Below are 5,010 nucleotides of genomic sequence, written 5' to 3' on the forward strand. Positions count from 1 at the left end.
AAGGGAAAAAAAAGAAATCTGCCCTCGGGCATTAATGCCAAACAGAAAACAGACAATTCTCAGATTAGGCCATTCCTCTCCTTCCATCATGACCAAAATTGCTCTTTCCTTCAAGCTGCTCACCCAGAGCATCTCTGAAGATGACATGGTTGAGCTCTGGGTTGGAATTGCCACAACAGGCTAGAAAGATGGAAAGTCTCTGCTGAGATGAGGTGGGGGGGTACATGCAGGGACAAAAGAAGACGATCTGGGAAAGGGTCACAGGAAGAGGAAGAAACTGACCAGGTGCTCACTTCTGACACGTGGGAAATATTGTGGGTTCTAGAGTGGTCTCCAGAGATGAAAATGTTAGAGATTCCAGCATTGGACCTCAAAATGAGGGTGTCATGACAATTATATGAATACATATATAGAGTGTTTGATAATACATGCAGTTGTGCCTGTATCTTCAGGGTCTATAAGGAATTAACCAAGGAGTGGATGTTGTGGGATGCCTGCTTCTGCCAGGACACCTGAGGTGGCCTCAAGGTGGCCCTAGTGAGAGTGAGAAGTCACTAGAATGGAAGGGCCAGGGAGGCAGGCATTTCTGTTTGTTTCAATGTCCTATCCCAGTGCTCAGAAAATGCCTCCTGCCCATTGAGTCTTCAATAAATGCTTCCTGCATGCATCAATGAAGGAAGGAAGGAAGGAAGGAAGGAAGGAAGGAAGGAAGGAAGGAAGAGTAGCCATGACCAAACTGTAAGTCTGGAAGTAAAGCTCAGTTTTCTGAGTAGTTTGGAAACCTCCAATTTGGGTTCTGAGCTCTGCCATTCCTACCCAGCAGCCTCAGGTTCCCTCTTAATAAATACCCAGCCTGAGGGGTGCCTGCACCCTTCCTAGAAAGAGAATGGCACTTGGTCATCTCCCTCTCTCACCCCCCAAATTTGCTTTAAAGACACATCCAAGGCTTCCGCCCTCTATTGCTGCCACCCTCTTGCTTAACGTCTTTCTGCTCCATCCCAGTCCATCCATCCACATTCCTGATCCTTCCTGGCCCTTTGAACCCACAGAAACTATGACCTGTCCCTGAGGCCATTGTGGCAAAGGCAGGGGCACTCTGCCCTGCTCACCAGATGAGTACAAGGAGGACCCTCCCCAACCCCAGCAAATACACACTCATCTCTTCGAAGGCGGGAACGTTCTTTGCTGCCTAGACAGAAATCAAATTAACACTTAAAAGTTAGTCTCTGAAGACTCTGTCTACATTCTTCCCTCTACTCCCCGACCCCTCTTTCCCATCCAACCCTGCCCTTTGCCCAGGGAACCAGAGCCCAGTGGCTCAGATGAGGACAGCAAAGGCAATTACGTGGGGTTTCAGTTGTAAAAAGGGGCCTTGTGGAGGGATCACATCCCACTTTACAGTCTCTGTCCACTGAAGGACTGTGGCTGATATATGCTTCCTGTTGGAAAGAGGAACAGAAGTGGACACTCAACAGCTTAGTCTCTGCTCCCCAACACACACACTCCTACCCCAGTCCACAAAGGAGACAGGATCTCCCTGTGGACAGGGGCCTGTGTGGGTCACATCAGTGAGGTGAGGAGGTGGTGGAGGAGCCTAGCTGGGGAAGGTTTCCCTGTGGGGTTGTTGTGGCTGAGGCCCACCAGGGTGTTTGAGGGTCAAGGTACGCCTATGTTCATAGCAGCACAGTTTATAATAGCTAAGATTTGGAAACAGCCTAAGTGCCCATCAGTAGATGAGTGGATTAAAAAACTGTGGTACATCTACACAATGGAATAGGAAGAAGCCGGGTCTGCAGAGAAGGGAATCCCTGCTGGAGCCTCACACCTCCCCACACCTGCAGCCCCCACACTTCCTCCTCCAGGCCAGCTGTGCCAGCTTTGCTCAGGGATCCTGGGGACCCCTTGCATCAGAATCACCTGGGACACTTGTGGAAACTCATTAGAATCCCTGACCTCACTCCATACCTTCTGCACAAGGATCTCTAAAAAGGAAGCTAGAACCTGCAGTTTCCATAGGCACCAGGTGATGGTTACCCACTCTAATCTCATATTGGAGAACTACCTTGTCGATGGAAATGAAATCACCTTCTTCATACACTTTTTCTTCCTCCCCAGGACACATCTCTTAGTTACACATCTAGACCATTTCTGCCCTATCCTTGGGTGGTTTCACATTTCACATAGAGAAATGTTCAAACTTTTGAAATTCCTAACAATCATGTTTACTAAGTGTTTGACAAGGGCCAGGAGCCCATGAAGGAAAGAGGCAGAGGGAAAGCATTCCCATTATAGGAGACCCAAGACCACGGTGACAAAGTATCCAGGGAGAAAAGAGTCCAAGGCAGGAATAATCAAGTGTGTGGTTGTTGATGATGACATGAGGAAATTCCTAGGAGGACAGACTGCAGTAGGGCGAGGCATGAACACCGAGGAGGCAGTGAGCAGGGTGCAGAAGATTTTTTAAGCAAGTTGGCAGTGAGGGGACACCAGGTGGGAAGAGGGGACACGCATGAGTGAGGGGTTATGAGATGGCAGAGACCTGACCTTGTGGTCAGGTCAGGGGAAGGCTCCAGGTGAACTGGAGAGAGGGAAGATAGATTTGGCTCAGCCACCTTATCAGACATTTATCTCCATCAGCTCTGGAGCTAAGATCTCACTTCCATTTCATAGATAACATGGAGGACAGAGGAATTCTTTTTCTCCCCAAAGTCACAAAGCAAGCAACTTACTGAACTGTCCGAGGCGGGAATAATCAAGTGTGTAGTTGTTGATGATGATGTGAGTAAATTCCTAGGAGGACAGACTGCAGTGGGGCGAGGCATGGACAGCAGATAGGGAGTGAGCAGGGTGCAGAAGATTCTTTAAGGAAGTGGGCAGTGAGGGGACACTGGGTGGGAAGAGGGGACAAGTGTGAGTGAGGGGTTATGTGGTCAGGTCAGCGGAAGGGTCCAGGTGAACTGGAGGGAGGGAACATAGATTTGGCTCAGCCACCTTATCAGACATTTATCTCCATCAGCTCTGGAGCTAAGATCTCACTTCCATTTCATAGATAACATGGAGGACAGAGGAATTCTTTTTTTCTCCAAAGCCACAAGCAAGCAACTTATTGAACTGTTCTTTGAATTAGTTTACACTATGACGTGTTAGGAGGATGAAAGTAGTTCATGGAAGTGCAATGCTCACTGCACTGGGCCATTCTTTGTAAAAGTTCCTTCTAGTCACCCTTAGACCTGAACTGTAGAAACAGATAAGCTTCGTGCACGCCGTATTGGGTAGGAAATGACTTGCAGACACAGCTGTTTGGTTAGCCTTTGGAATCTAACTCCATTTAGTTCAAGCTGTGTGGTTAGCCTTTGGAATCTGACTCCATTTAGTTCACATTATCAACACGTTCAACACATAATTTTGATGTTTAAGTTCAGCCACTGACCCCATAAGATTGAAGAGTTCATACTCATTCCATCTACAGCCAGTGACAGGAGGTCACTCACTGCAGAACCCATCCTTCACCAGATGTTGCAGTGAGGACTATAGTGAACATGAGATGAGGAAATGTCACGTGTGTGTGTGTGTGTGTGTGTTGTGTGTGTGTGTAAAAAAAGTGTGTGTGTGTGTGTGTGTGTGTGTGTGTGTGTGTGTGTGAGAGAGAGAGAGAGAGAGAGAGAGAGAGAGAGAGAGAGAGAATGTTATATGTGGTGAGGGAACCCCCTATCTCCAAGGAGACATATCAGGTTTTGACCTCTATGAGACTCAACATTTGGGCGCAAAGGCACCAAGGACCCTGAGCAGGTTGTTGCATGCATGCATAAATGAAGGAACTAATTAATTAATAAAGAAATAATGAATGAATGAAAACTTGAGCTAAGAAAGTATAAATTTGAAAATAAAACTCAGTTTTCTTAGTTGCTAAAAACCTCCAATATGGGTTCTGAGACTGGGTCTTCCTTACCCAGCAGGCTTCAGGTTCCCTCTTAATAAACACCTAGTCAGAACGGTACCTGTATTCTTTATAGAAAGAGTGACCTTTTCCCTTTCTCGACTCGCCACATTTGCTTTAGAGTCACTTCCAAGGGTTCTGCCCTCTACTGCCACCCTCCTCTTCCTGAACATCATCCTGCTCCATGCCAGTCCATCCCTCCAACTTTCCAACCTTTCCTGGCCATTCCTAACCCTTCCTTAACCATCCTATCCCACACACCTCTGGCTACTCCCAGGGGTCATGGTGGCAAAGGCAGGTGTAATCTACCCTGCTCACCAGATGAGTACAATGAGGAGGATCACATTCCACTTTACAGGCTCCTGTCCACTTAAGGACTGTGGCTGACCTATGCCTGCTGTTGGAGAAAGGAACAGAAGTGGACACTCAACAGCTTAGTCTCTGCTCGCCAACACACACACTCCTACCCCAGGACTCAAAGGAGACAGGCTCGCCCTGAGGCCAGGGGCCTGTGTGGGTCACAGCAGTGAGATGAGGAGGTGGTGGAGGAGCCTGGCTAGGGAAGGTTTCCCTGTGGGGTGGATTGTCGGGGCTGAGACCCAGCAGGGTGTTTATGGGTCAAAGAGGGTCAAGGTACCCCTATGTTCATAGCAGCACAGTTTACAATAGCTAAGATTTGGAAACAGCATAAGTGTCCATTAGCAGATGAGTGGATTAAAAAACTGGGGTACATCTGCACAATGGAATGCTATGCTGCAATAAAAAAGAAGAAACTATTACCATTTGCAAAAGCAAGAATGGACCTGGAGAGTATTATGCTAAGTGAAATAAGCCAGTCGGAGAAATATAAATATCACATGATCTCACTCATTTGTGGAATATAATGAACAACCAACACACACACTCCTACCCCAGTACTCAGAGGAGACAGGATCTCCCTGTGGACAGAGCAGGGGCCTGTGTGGGTCAAAGCAGTGAGATGAGGAGGTGGTGGAGGAACCTGGCCGGGGAAGGTTTCCCTGTGGGGTTGTCGGGGCTGAGCCCCAGCAGCATGTTTATGGGTCAAAGAGGGT

The 5,010-nt window shown here is 47.9% G+C and overlaps 1 protein-coding gene across 1 annotated transcript in view; it reads right to left on the reverse strand.

Moving 5' to 3' along the window:
- LOC102760915 (gasdermin-C) overlaps nt 1-5,010 on the reverse strand; it is a 48,514-nt gene that overhangs the window by 3,346 nt on the left and 40,158 nt on the right. The window lies entirely within an intron of this gene.

This window comes from Myotis davidii, unplaced genomic scaffold (genome assembly GCF_000327345.1).
Source record: "Myotis davidii unplaced genomic scaffold, ASM32734v1 scaffold317, whole genome shotgun sequence".
Classification (NCBI taxonomy): Eukaryota; Metazoa; Chordata; class Mammalia; order Chiroptera; family Vespertilionidae; genus Myotis; species Myotis davidii.